Source organism: Triticum urartu, chromosome 2A (assembly GCF_056163025.1).
Source record: "Triticum urartu cultivar PI428250 chromosome 2A, HENAU_Tu73, whole genome shotgun sequence".
In the NCBI taxonomy this organism is placed as follows: Eukaryota; Viridiplantae; Streptophyta; class Magnoliopsida; order Poales; family Poaceae; genus Triticum; species Triticum urartu.
In genome coordinates, this window is record NC_141874.1 from 291,083,108 (window position 1) to 291,097,514 (window position 14,407).

At 48.9% G+C, this 14,407-nt stretch overlaps 1 pseudogene; it reads right to left on the reverse strand.

Moving 5' to 3' along the window:
- Window positions 1–1,776: 1,776 nt before the first annotated feature.
- On the reverse strand, window positions 1,777–2,469 carry LOC147984861 (uncharacterized; annotated as a pseudogene).
- Between the last annotated feature and the right edge of the window lie 11,938 nt (window positions 2,470–14,407).

The window sequence follows — 14,407 nt, forward strand, 5'->3', positions numbered from 1 at the left end:
CTCGGAGCAGGAAATTTTATTGTGGATGGGAGTTTCTGCATTTTGGAATGGATAGAAAAAGAATGTTTATAAGTAAACAAAAAATGTTTTTATTTTATACTTAGGATGATCTGTTTATGTTGACTTAAATATGTACATATATATGACTACTATGTTATAAAGTAGTTGCAATGTATGAACAAACTTATATACGGAATTAACCTCTGGTTTTACTAGGATATATATTATACTGTAACATGTTTGTACTGCAAGGTCATTTATAGTGTACTTCGCTAGCATGTGAAGAGAACTGCAACACTGATCTATTGACCCTCTTTTTTGTTCGTGTGTTGGGGTTCTGATCTAACTAGTGTCGAAACCTGGTGTGGTACTGAAGAAAAATAGGTGGAACTATCTAGTCTTAATAGCTAACAAAACAACAATACAAATTATGTTTGTATTTTGTTGACACTACTGAACAAAGTGATGGAAATATACATTCAGATGTGGATTTTCAGCCTAGATTATGTCGAAAACTGTGAGGGGAAAACATACCTAACTTTCCTGCAGGTCTGCGGGTGTGAGGCGATGAAGAAATGGTGCCTGAAACCCCCTGTTGGGTATCATCAGGTACCCGAGCATGCTGAGCCACTCGGTGTTGGTGAGCTCTAGACCCTCTGCATACACGCATGTGTCCTCTACCGACGCCATCCTTGCCAAACACCCGCACTTACAGTCCATGGTGGGTTCAGTGGAATTTTAGAGAACAGCCGGGGATGGGAGGAACCCTAGATCTACGATTTGAAGAAAAAGAGGAATGGGAGGAGGAGTTGTGTCAGTCTGGAGCACAAATGGATAGGTTTTTATGCAACCAATTGAGCAACAGAAGTAATAAATGCATCATGGCTCAGAACGACTCGCCTACTGTGGGTGTAGACCTAATACGAGACTGGCTGGGGCCGGTTGCACCTGGGTGGTCAATTTTTTTAATATTTTCTCTCTTAGGTTTTTTCCAATGTAGGGGCGTGCACTTCTTAGTAAATCATCTTGCACTGCATTCATCATGTTTCTGTACTGCATGTGCACACATTCCACACTACACATTTTTGCACTACATTTTTGTGCACTACATGCTGGTCGCATTTTTCTTTATTGTTTTTCCTCTTACGAGACTGGCTGGGGCCTGGTTGTACCTGGGTGGTCAATTTTTTTCTTTGTATTTTTTCTTCTTGCATATTTTTTCAAATGTAGGGGCGTGCACTGCTTAGTAAATCATTTGTGCACTGCATTGCTCATGTTTCTGTACTGCATGCTCACATATTCCGCACTACATATATAGGTCGCATTTTCTTTTCGTGTTTTTGCTCTTACATATCCTTTTTCTAGTGTACGGGTGTGCACTGCTTTGTTGGGTATGTGTGCACTGCATTCCACAGAGTCCTGTACTGCATGCATACACATTTTGCACTACATGCGTCCTATTTGCACACTGCATCTTCGTCCGTTTTGTGCACTGCTCGAATATAATGATACATAAGCAAATAACAGAAAGCAAATGATCACAAGCATTCTGTATGACAAGTTCATCACCAACAAACTAAGTTCAACAGAAAGCAATCTAACATAATCAAAGTTGATCATTTCAAGCGATTCTGCATGACAAGCAAACTAAGTTCAGCAAAAGCAAATGATCACAAGCAAACTAACGATACATAAGCAAACAATAGAAAGCAAATTTGATGACAAATCTAAAACGACGCTAGCAATGTTGGCTCTTGGCCGGCACCATCTGCTTCTTCACCAGTTAGCGTCTCCCCATCCCGAGCTGCTCCTGGCGCGCTTCCTGGGGGGCTCCTCCTTCTCCATCTTTGCACGGTGAAGCCCATCCTGGGTGAGGGTGATGCGGTTCCATATCTCGTACGCTGCATAGGCGTCCTTTGCCGCATACTCGATGTGCCTCTTGGAGAGAGGCAGGGTGGCCCAGCGCCTGTGTTCATCGTTAGTGATCTTCTTCTTCATGTTGTTGTAGTAGTCGTCGATGAGCATGCCGGAGACGTCTCCAAGGGAGTCCAACTCCTTGGTTGCCTCGGGCACCCTCCACTCCTTCTGGATGTCGACGAAGTTGGCGACCTCCAGATTGACGCACTCTAGCCTGGTTTTGTCATCATCGATGGAGAAGCCAGCAAAGGTGTACCTGGGGTTGGCGAGGAAGTTGTCGAAGACGATGCATCTTTTAGCAACGCTCAGTTAGAAGAGTAGCACCGACTGAGTCTTGCCGACGGAGAGTTGGATGAGGGAGGGTTTCTGCGTCGCTTCAGGCTCATTGTTGCACTCGAGATCAATACCGATGATCTTGTGGCGCTGGAGCCTCAGGTGGCGCTCGTACTGCGCAAGGGAGATCGCCATCTGCTTCTTGTCATTGCTGTGGTTGACGTGCAACTTGGTGTTGCCATGGGCCTCCAGGTCCTTATACTCGTCGCAGAATGCCATCGCCGGTAGTAGGGCTTGGTGTTTTCTGTGGAGATCGATGTGATGGAGCGATTCGGTGGCAGCGCAATGGATACTTGTGTTGTTGTGGATGAGAAGGCCTTTGGCAGGGGTTTGAATTTAATGGGGGAGGGGAGGGGGAGGGGAGGTGGGATGGCCGCATTGGATGAACTGCACGATCTCGCTGACGATGCGGTTGTGCAGATCATGGGTTGGTGTTGCGTCTGTGATCATGGGTTTGTGGCGATGGAACCGCTCGGATTGGGTGGTTGTATGCAAAAGTGGTTTTTTAACATATTTTTATTTTATTTTTGATCAGTAAATTTTTTAACCACCACTTCCTGTGCGAACGGGCATTTGTCACGTTTATATGTATAGTACGTGTTCACGGAACTGCATTGGTTATCATACATCATTGCGTCGTCTATCAAAAAGAACTGCATTTTGTCTATAGGTGCGTACTGCACCTTTTTTGCGTGTCCTTGCTGCAGCCCGTGGAAAAAAGTAAAATGTATTCCACAATTTTACGAGTATTTCGCTGTGGACTAGACCGTGTATTTATTCATATAGGTAATCCGAAACTAAATTGCTTATTATAACGTACTACTTCATCTAACCAAATGCACTGCATTTCTCTAGAGCTGCGTACCGCATCTGTTTTCATGTGTACTTGCTGCAGTCCCTGGCATGGGAGGGGGTAGGGGTGGGGGGGGGGTTGGGCCCCTTTTTTGTTGTGGCACTTATTTGAAGGTAGACTTTTTTTGGATGCGTTATCTTAACACGCACGTTGTTTTTGAATTTAACTTTTTTACAAACTGCATGTATTTTATTTTGTTTTACTATATGAACTTCATTGTTCTTCATAGAGAACTGCATCATGTGCATTTCGATGTGGTCCGTCTTATTTAGTCGGGCTGTTTTGGGCCGGCCCGTTTTATGTAACCCTTTCCCACGCGGGCCTCGTACGTGGCCCTCCCAGGCGATCCCATCACTCCGCTCATAGGGAGAGAGACAGAGAAGAATCCCCTCTCCTCTCTTGTAGTGTCTCCCGAAGCATCTCTTCCTCGAGGAAAAGCAACGTCGCCCGCGGAACCGTCACCCTCAACAGGTCCTTATTCCTGCATTCCGCGTCGCCGTCCGCTCCGCCAGCCCTTCCTGCTGCGCTCCCGCAGCCTTTTCCCGTCCGTTCCCTTCGCCGCGCCCCGCCGCCGTTCATCCCCTTTTTTGTGGTACATTCCCCTTGGCCTCGGTCTTGATCGTTCCCTCGTCTAGTTTTGTGATTCTCGTAGTTGTTGTTGCATTTTTTGCTTATGTATTTTTTCCATAAGCAGGTGATTTTATCTCGATACTCGTGTGTGCTTTGTAGGCAGAGCAAGGTGCATCTAGGGTTTCGTCAGATTTCGCTGATTTTGTTGCTTATATCTGTCACTTCGTCCTTGTGCTACAGGAAAATGCCATGTCTTCGCTGAGCAGAATGGGAGGAGGAGTTCAGGGTATGTGGAGTGCTTTTTTGGCTTTGTTTATTTTGTTTGATGTTTATCTAGTTTCCTAATTCATTCTGCATATTTGTTTATGTTGTGTTAGTTGTCAGCATTCCTTTGCATTATTTGTCATGTGATCTTCTGTAATTTCTGTTTTTGTTTTTTAATCCGGTAGGTGATTGCAGTGGTCATAATGATACACCAATTGGCTCTCGTTGTCCTGGTGGTAAGGATCATGGTGGTGAGGGAGGACATCAAGTGAATTTGCTAATTGAATCTTCTCCCATAAGTGTGGCCCCTCCTTCTGGTATGTGAATGCTTTGTTTATTTTGTGTATGATGCTTACTTGATGTTGTACAAATTGGCGTTGCCTTGCTGTATCTAGTCCAGCATTTTGTTGGGAACAAACGTGAGGTTAGTGTATGTAGCACTGCATTTATTTGTATATGTGAACTCCACTATATGTATGTGTGAACTGGATTGTTGTTTTATTCAAGTTTTTAGTACAATGCATTAATTTTTATTTAGCTTATGATTGGAGCACTGCATTTATATGTCTAAGTGTACTGCATTTGTTCTTTTTGTGCACCTTTTAACGACCATAGTTAAACTTCATTTTGATGTGGTGTCTGTTTTCCATGCTAGGGCGCCTAGGTTTGAGGAGGTTACTCAATTGATAGACCATTATTTTGCAAAGTGTGATGTTGGTGTGAGCTTTGACTAGAGACGTTTCGTCTTGTCCGAAACACAACCATAGTCTGTTGATGGTACAGAGGAAGTTACACAGGAGTGGATGGTCTCGGAATAGCTTCGTGCATATGAATTGAAGCAAAGCAATAAGAAGTTGAGGTTTGAAAGTGACTCAAAAGAGTGTGCGGAGAAGGAGAAGCAGAGGAGAGCTGCAGATGGTGCCAAGGGTGCCAAATTTTTCAAAGTGAAGCAGCCTGCTTTGCAGAAGAAGAGGCTGAGTTCTGTTGTTGAGGAAGGTGGTACTCCTCGGCAGAGTCCACGTGTTGCTGGCATGAACAAGAGTCTTGGCAAGAGAACTGCTGAAGGTGGTGGAAAGGATCCTCAGCGCAAGCGACTACATGTTAGTGAAGGTCCCAACTCTGACGATGATGACTTTTTGCTTGCTGATTTTGTGAGGGATGTTCATACTGGTAGACGCAAAGACTGTGGTTCATCTATGTAGAAGGACAAGATGTGGGCTGTGCAATCGCAATGCATTGATCGGTGCACCAGGCACGTATATATAAGTACAGAGGTGGGCCACAACCTCAACTATACAGAGGAAACAGGAGGTGGGACCTATACACAAACATATATGTACACAATATACTCAACACCCCCCCCCCGCAGTCGAAGCGGTGCCAGTGACGCAGAGATTGGAACCAAACTCCTCGAAGGTGGAAGTCGGCAGTCCCTTCGTCATCACATCGGTGAACTGTTGTGCGGCCGGCACGTGGAGAACCCGAATACGTCCAAGGGCCACCTGCTCGCGCACAAAATGAATGTCCATTTCAATGTGTTTAGTCCGGCGATGATGGACGGGGTTGGCGGAGAGGTACACCACAGAGACGTTGTCGCAGTAGACAACCGTAGCCTGGGAGACGTCATGATGCAGCTCCTGAAGTAACTGTCGCAGCCAAGTGCACTCAGCAACAACGTTAGCCACAGCTCGGTACACACCCTCCGTGCTGGAGCGCGAAACCGTGGGTTGTCGCTTGGATGACCACGAAACGAGTGAAGGACCAAGGTAGACGCAGTAGCCAGAGGTGGACCGACGAGTGTCTGGGCAGCCAGCCCAGTCCGCGTCGGAGTAGGCCATCATCTCCAGAGAATTGGACGCCGTGAGGGTGAGTCCGAGGGTCATCGTGTCGCGAATGTAACGGAGGATCTGCTTCACAAGAGTCCAATGGGAGTCACGAGGGGCGTGCATGTGGAGACACACCTGCTGAACAACATACTGAAGATCCAGTCTGGTGAGAGTCAGATATTGAAGAGCACCAACGATAGACCAGTAGAAAGGAGCATCCGACGATGGCGAGCCCTCAAGAGCAGAAACCTTGGCCTTCGTGTCAACAGGAGTAGCAACAAGGTGACAGTTGAGCATGCCAACACGCTCAAGAAGCTCGTGCGCATACTTCTGCTGATGAAGAAAGAAGCCGTCCGGCTGCCGAACGACCTCAATGCCAAGGAAATAATGTAGAGCACCCTAGTCCTTGATGGCAAACTCGTCACGCAACCAAAGAGTAATCTGCTGAAGAAGAGCTGCGGAGGAGGCCGTCAGGATGATGTCGTCGATGTACAGGAGTAAATATGCAGTTGTGTCACCGTGGCGATAGACAAACAATGAGGCATCTGAGCGAGTGACGCTGAAACCCAGTGTCTAAAGAAACCTGGAAATCCGCTGGTACCAGGCGCGGGGTGCTTGCTTGAGCCCATAGAGAGACCGGGACAGCAGACACACATGGCCAGGAAGAGATGCGTCAACAAAACCGGTGGGATGCTCACAATACACCTGCTCCTCAAGATGGCCGTGGAGGAAGGCGTTGGAGACATCCATCTGATGAACTGGCTAGCCTCGGGACACCGCAAGCTGGAGCACGGTGCGGATCGTGCCCGGTTTGACAACCGGGGCAAACATCTCAGTGAAGTCAACTCCAGCGCGCTGTCGAAAACCACGAACCACCCAGTGAGCCTTGTAGCACTCAAGGGTACCATCCGAGCAGGTCTTGTGGCGAAAAACCCACTTGTCGGTGATGACGTTGGCGCGAGGAGGCCAGGGAACTAGTGTCCAGGTACGGTTCCGCTGAAGAGCGTCGAACTCTTCCCGCATCGCTGCAAGCCGGTGAGGATCACAGAGGGTTGCGTGAGTGGACGCGAGAAGAGGAGACGGCTCCACGGTGGAGGCGGCGAGGAGGTACTCATCGCTGGAGTACCGGAGGCTCGGACGGTGAACACCGGCTCTAGCCCGTGTAACATGGCCAGTCGGCAATATCGGAGCGGTCGGCGAGACGGGCGGCGAGGCAACCGGTGACGGGGCCGGTGACACGGCCTATGAAGAAACCGGTGAGGCGGCGACCGAAGGGGCGGCCGAGCCTGTTGCGCCCGAGCCCGCGGCGCCCGAGTCGGGGGCGGCGGGTGAAGGAGGGGCGCCAGCCGCGGCGTCATGGTCGGCTGAGGAGGCCGAGGGGGTAGGCGCCGACGTGGTGGCGCGAGACGTAGCTCGTCCTACGGCGCGAGGACCGCCAAAGCCTGGAGGCGGTCCAAGGGCCGGGCAGGGCCGTCCACTTGACAGAGTCGCCGAAGGGCCGGCGGTGGCCGGCGATGACGTGGCGACAATGGGTACCTGCTGCTGAAACGGAAACACCATCTCATCAAAGTAAACGTGTCGGGAGGTGAAAACACGATGGGAGATGGGATCATAGCAGCGATAGCCCTTAGTGTTAGGTGGGTAGCCGAGAAATATGCAGGCGACGGAGCGGGGTGCAAGCTTATGAGGCGCAGTAGTGGCGATGCTAGGGTAGCAAAGGCAGCCGAAGATGCGAAGCTCATCATAAGAAGGTGGTGCACCGAAGAGAAGGTGATGAGGTGCAAAGTTCCCGCGAGTGCGGAATGGACAGATGTTAATGAGGAGTGAAGCGGTGGCGAGAGCGTCAGGCCAAAAGCGCGGAGGCACATTGGCATGAAAGAGGAGAGTCCGAACGCAGTCATTAAGAGTGCGAAGGATACGCTCAGCGCGACCGTTCTACTGCGAGGTGTACGGGCACGTGAGACGAAAAGTCGTGCCATGTGTGGTGAGAAGAGTACGAACAACTAGGTTGTCGAATTCCTTCCCATTATCTGTCTGCAACGCGAGAATGGGATGACCAAACTGCATGACAACATAGGAGTAGAAGGCGGCGAGAGTGGATATAGCATCTGACTTGCGGCGCAACGGGAAGGTCCACACATAATGCGAGAAATCATCAAGTATGACAAGATAATAAAGAAAGCCCGTATTACTGGCAACAGGAGAGGTCCAAACATCACTATGAATTAACTCAAATGGGTATGATGCAACATGAGAAGAAGCCCTAAACGGGAGACGAGCATGTTTGCCGAGGCGACATGCATGACACGAGTGATCCTCGTTCTTATTACGCGTGAAAGAAAAACTCCGAAGTATATGGCGAAGGGTGGCAGGATTAGGATGACCCAAGCGAGCGTGCCAAAGATCCACTCCGGTGGGGAGAGCGACAGGGGCGGTGGAAGTGGTGGAGGTGGTGGAGTGAACCGGGTAGAGCTCGTCGGGGCTGTCACATCAGTGGAGCACCATCCGCGTGCGAGCGTCCTTAACAGAAAAACCACATTCGTCAAATTCGACGGTAACAGGATTTTCACGTGTAAGAGAACGAACAGAAACAAGATTTTTAATAAGCTCAGGAGAAACTAAGACATCAGACATGGATATTGGAGTGGAGTTAGACGAAAAATATGCATGACCTAAGTGGGTGCTAGGAAGAGAGGAGCCATCACCGACGGTGATGCGGTTGGAAGTGTGGACGGGATAGGAGGTGTGGAGGTTACCGGGATAAGCCGCCATGTGGGCGGTGGCTCCGGTGTCCATGTACCAGTCGCCGCCGCCGGTGTAGCTGGATCGAGAAGGGGCAGTGTGAAGAGCCGCCAGAACGGCCGGGTCCCACGGCACCGGCGGGAGAGGCTGTGGCGGGGCCGTCAGGGGCAGCAGCGGCAGCCCGCCTGGCTGCGGCTGCTGGCCGTAGGGCACCACGTAGTGCACCGATAGGGCTGCGGCGCGGTGTAGAACGCCTGGTGCGACGGTGGCCGGGCGCCAAGGATACCCGAGGCAGGGGCACGGGGAACCGGCATGAATTAGGTGTGTACAACGCCGGTCCATGGGTTCTGGCCAGCGTACCACAGGGCCGGCTGATAGGCCTGCTGCGGCGAGCGGGGTGCTCCTCCCTGAGCTCCTGCGCCCCCCTGCTTGCAGCCGCCGTAACTACCCCCCCCCCCCATTGGCCGCCGGCTGGGGCGGCAGGACGGGAGCGGCCCGGGCGGGCGGGAAGGCGGGCGCCGCCGGCTGGGGCGGCGTCGGGCGTGGTGGTGGCGGGGCTTGAGCCCCGCGAGTGCCGGCGATGAGGGCGGTGTGGGTCGCGCGAGTCCGCGCCATCCGCATCCGGCGCTCCTCCAACTTGAAGTACACGACCACCTTAGCGAAGGTAGGCTCCAGGATGAGGGTGAGGTTGGAGGCGGCGTTCCAAAAATCCTCGTTGAGACCGGCGGTGAGGGTGCTGATGAGGAGCTCGTCGCCAACCGTTTCCCCGAGATCATGGAGCTCATCGGCAAGCTTTTTCAGGCGCATGCAAAAATCGTCGATGGACGAGTCAAGCTACTGGCACCCGTAAAACTCACCGTGGAGAAGAACCTTGCGCTGCAGCTTGTTGTCGGTGAAGAGGCCGTTGAGCTTGGTCCAGACGGCGTAGGCGTCGTCGTCGTCATCCACCACGGTGTGGAAGAGGTCGGTGGAGATGGTGAGGTTGAACCAGCGGATGATGGTGGCGTCGAGAATCATCCACTCCTCGTCATGGATCATGAGGGCCGAGTCCACGATGCCGTCAACATGGCTATGAAGGAGATACGCGTGGAACACCAGCGAAAAATACCGCTTCCAAGCGGAGTAGGAGGCGGTGGATCGATCAAGTTTCACCGGGACGCGCTCGTGGATGTTGAGATCGCGGACGAGAGTGACATCGGTACTGGGGAACGGGTTGGAGACGGTGGAGGAGGAACTCATGACTAGGGTTAGGGTTTGCGATGCGTGACGCGGCGCGGGGTGGAGCTAGTGCGGCGCGGGAGCAGCGCGGGTAGGGTAGCGAGGTTCTGCGGCACGGGAGCGGCGCTGACTGGAGATGGCACGCAGGAGCAGCGCGGGGTTGGGTGGCGAGGAGTTGCGGCGCTGGCAGAGAAGGGACGGGGCGCTGGCGATGGGCAGGGAAGGACGCGGCGCTGGCGAGGCGGGGGATCGACACGGGAAAGCGGCGCTGGCGATGCGATAGATCGGCGCGGGCGATGCGGGAAAGTGACGCGGCTGGGAACGACGCAGGTGGCGGGGAAGGAGCGGAAGCGAGGATCGGTGGCTGCAGTGGCTTGGAGAGGCCGCGGCTGCGGCGGAAGGTGGCGACTAGCGGCGGCGGCGGCGCGTAGGGGCGCGGCGGCGACTACTTACGGTTTAGGATCGTGCTGTGAAAGATACCATGTAGAAGGACAAGATGTGGGCTGTGCAATCGCAATGCATTGATCGGTGCACCAGGCATGTATATATAAGTACATAGGTGGGCCACAACCTCAACTATACAGAGGAAACAGGAGGTAGGCACTATACACAAACATATATGTACACAATATACTCAACAATCTAAGAGTCTACCCAAGCGTGCCCGTGATGATGGCGATGAAGGTGTTGGTGCTGACTCTGGAGAGGAGGCGGATGTTGTTCCGAAGTTGTTGTTGAAGTGGACTGCATTTGTTTCCTTCATTGTTATTCTATCTGTGTTTTCTCTGCCTCTTTTTTATGGCTAATCTTCTAATGTGGACTGCATTTCCCTTTACACAGAGGAAGAAGTCTAGTAAGAGCAATGCAACTGAAGGTGATGCCGAGGGAGATGATTCTCGATTTAACAAGACCGTACGTTTGACGCTTCCCACTGTTTGCTAGGCTGCTGCTTTATTGAAAGATGCACACTGTAGTCGCGTTCGAGATGCTGGATTCGGTGTTGTCTTTGAAATGTTAGTAAAGAAAAATGTGTCGCACATTCTTATGTGCTATCTGATGGGAGTGATTGACCCTGCCACCATGATACTGGACTTTGGGAATGGCAGGGTTCTTCGAATCAATCGTTATGCAGTTCATCACATTTTTGATTTACCTATGGGATGTCACACTGCACCCATGCCTGCTGCCAGCGGCCATGATGACTCGTTGACTTCCCTCAAGGATGAGCTTGGCTTTGACCGTTCAAAAAGTATAGGTGTAAGGACTTGCTTGAGAAGCTGAAGGTGTTGGTGGAGAAAGATGATCATGTGTCTGTTGATGTTGTTGTGAAGGTGTTCTTCTTGATACTTTACCAGAATTTGCTGTGCCCCGGGCTTGTAGTTCATTTGGGTAGGGTTGCTGCAATGGTAGAGAACATGGATTATGCGGCTATGGTGCAGATGTACTTTTGTTAGCTTGTTGTTGATGAGTTGCAGGCAGCTGTGGTGAGGTGGCAAACAGAAGGCAGCAAGCAGAATTGTGTAGAGGGTTGTGCCATTGTCCCCCTGATTATGTATCTTGATTGCTTGAATCTTCGCAAATTTTCATTTATGCACATGTTGATGCCACGTGCCTCATACCTGACGACCAAGGACCTGATGAAGTTATACAACGAGGATGTGCTTGTCAAGGGAAAGATTTACTTGGAAACTTACAAATTTGGGAAGCTGCCGGTTAGTGCATCTGAGTTTTTAATATCAGATTTTTTTTAAAAAAGGTGCAGTCATTATAAATCTAAACTTTCTAGTAATCACATGTGTACTTCTCTTTGCTTCTTGTCTTTTTGTTTGCAGTGGAAGGCGTCAGGTGATATTGTGTACAACCATCCAGCTGCAGTTCTATGTGGCAGCTCTGATGCGGGGCCTAGCACTCATGCTAGGTTTTATGAGCCTATCTGTAGCCAGCTTCCTGCCTGTGATGATGAGGTGCCGTGTACTCGTGGTTTCACGGCTCGTCGGATGTTTGATAATAGAAGCTCTTCTAAACAGACATTTGTTGGCGGCAAAAAACACGAGGAGATTGACGTGCTTCTTTTGAAGGTTTTGAAGTTGACTAAAGATTTGCCAACCTCTGGTGACAGGTTGAGGACAGTTGCTGGGTTTTTTCCCATTGTCCATGGCCCACGAGATGAAGATATTGTTGCTGCTCACAATTTTGATTGCGTCGTGGTTGAAAGCCTGAAGATTGGAATGGCGAATATTTGGTCTTCGAACATTCCCAGGAGGAAAAATGCGGTCGGTATAAGAAGGATGTTGAGCATATTTTGGATGAAATGAACTGTCAAGACACTGGCGTCGGCACTAATAATGTACGTTCTAGGTTTTTTTGTGCCATTGAACCTCTTTTGTGTATTATGTGGACTACTCACTATTTGTTTTTTTGTGATAGGCTGGAGTGGAATCTTCTGGTGTCCATGGATCTAGGGACGATGGAATTGGTCAGGTACAAGCACTTCTGCCATGTTTGTTCTGCCATACGTCTCTCTTCTTGAACTTGCATTTTTTGCTTTCCATTTTATTGTATTTTTTTGTGTACTTCACGATTGTAAAGTATGTACTGCTTGTGCATAGTTGAAGTTTTTTTTCTTTTTTGGTCGTTACCATCTTATTTTTGTTTTTTATTTGTTCTATGCTTGTAGACTGGAGTTGCTTCTTGTGATGTGCACAAAGATTCCTATGATGGCTCTGGGAAGGATGAGGTCTTGGCTGATGCATCGTACCCTTCAGATGTTGTAGCTGATAAGGTATAGTTGAATTACTTTTTCTGTTAGTGTCTTGTAATCTAATTTTTGGTTGTTGTTATAAACTTGATGTACGCTGTCCTGTTCACTTATATGCAGTTATTTTACATATGCGAGTTGCAATAGTTTTACATGTGTGAGCTTCAGTCTTTGATAGAAGTGAACTACAATTCTTTTTGCATGCGTGGTCCATAGTCTTTTACATATGTAAGCTTCAGTATTTAACAAAACTGAACTGCATCGTTTGACAAAGTGAACTGCAGTTCTTTTTACATATATGTGGGTTGCAGTTGTAGTTGTTTTGACACATGTGGGTTGCAGTTGTTTTGCATATGTGGACTGCAGTTGTTTTGCGTATGTTGTGTGCAGTCTTTGACATAAGTGACCTGTGTGCTGTTGTGTTAATTATCCCCACGCTCATTTGTGTTATTGTGTCTTTTTTTAAATTTTTCACAACCTGGAGATGAAAACATAGAAGTTCATGTTGATCAGAACCAGGGGGATTGTGTTGTTGATGGTGGTGGCAGTGTTGATGCTTCTGTATCGGTTGCCATCGACAGTGCATATCCTTCTATAGCTCAGGAATCCCTGATGCTGTTTCCCCTAGTCGGCATGAAGATTCTGCTTTTGGAATTAAAAAGCCGTTGGAGAATGTCGTTCCTGCTGGCAGAGTTGCTGCTTCTCCTGTTTGTCTGGCGGCCAACGATGTTCTTGATGTATTCGGAGTGGAGCCTCATGTAGCTGAAGTGTCTAAGGACGTTGCGGTTGACCAGACTGTTGTAAATCTAGAGAATGCTGATGTTGCTACAGAAGGGCAGTCCAGTGAGGTTGCGGTTGACCACACTGTTGTAAATCTAGAGAATGCTGATGTCGTTGGACTTAGCTCTCTGACCTGTGGGCCCATGTGTGCGCGGCCCCATGCATCGTGGCTTAGAACGACTCGCCTACTGTGGGCGCATACCTATTACGAGACTAGCTGGGCCCTAGTTGCACCTGGGTGGTCAAATTTTTTACGTATTTGAGGCATTTTTTCTTTTGTAGTACATATATTTCGTGGTAGTACAAATGATGTCATTTGTACTGCTTGTACCAACGTTGCGGACTGCACTGCGTGTACCAAGTCTGTGTGTTGTGCATTGCACAAAAGTGGCTGCAGCCCCTCTCGTTCTTCATTTAAGCATGCACTACACTTCATGTATACACTTTGTGAGCTGCCTTATATTTCTTTGATGAACTGCATTCATCTTTGTTTAGAATGGTCTGCGGATTATATTTTTAGGAAATATTAATATTATAATTACTCTTGTGGACTACATGTGGACACATGTGTACTGCTTATGTTTACCATTGTGAACTGCATTCATCTTTCTTTCTTAGTTATGAGTTGTAGTCAGAGTACTTAATTTATTTTGTTTAAGGTTGTTTTTGAATATGTTTTGTATCTGTGTAGTATGTTTTGGTATCACACATTAGATTTTTCAAAGTTGTCTGGATACTTGTTCTAATACAAACTCAGCAATCATTACCTAGTGCAACGACATTGTTTTTACAAAGAAACATTCGATATGAAGCAACAGACATAATCAAAACCTAGCAGACATGAAACAAGGAACAACCCAACCACTAAAGTAAAATGAAACTAAACATAGCCATGTTCATTTCAAGTTGATGTATTGGATTACAGCCTTGTTCTTCTTCTTCACTTCTTTTTCTCTTTTTGCCATGTCCAGTCCCATTATGACATCGTAGATGATTCTCCATGACTCATGTTGCGAATGCATCTATTGCTGCATACTTGATAAGCTTGTCTGGCAGTGGGCAAAATCCCCATAGAGTATGGTCCTCCTTGCGGTTAATTTTTTCTTCATGTCATGGTAGTGAATGTCTATCATCCTGCCGGCAACA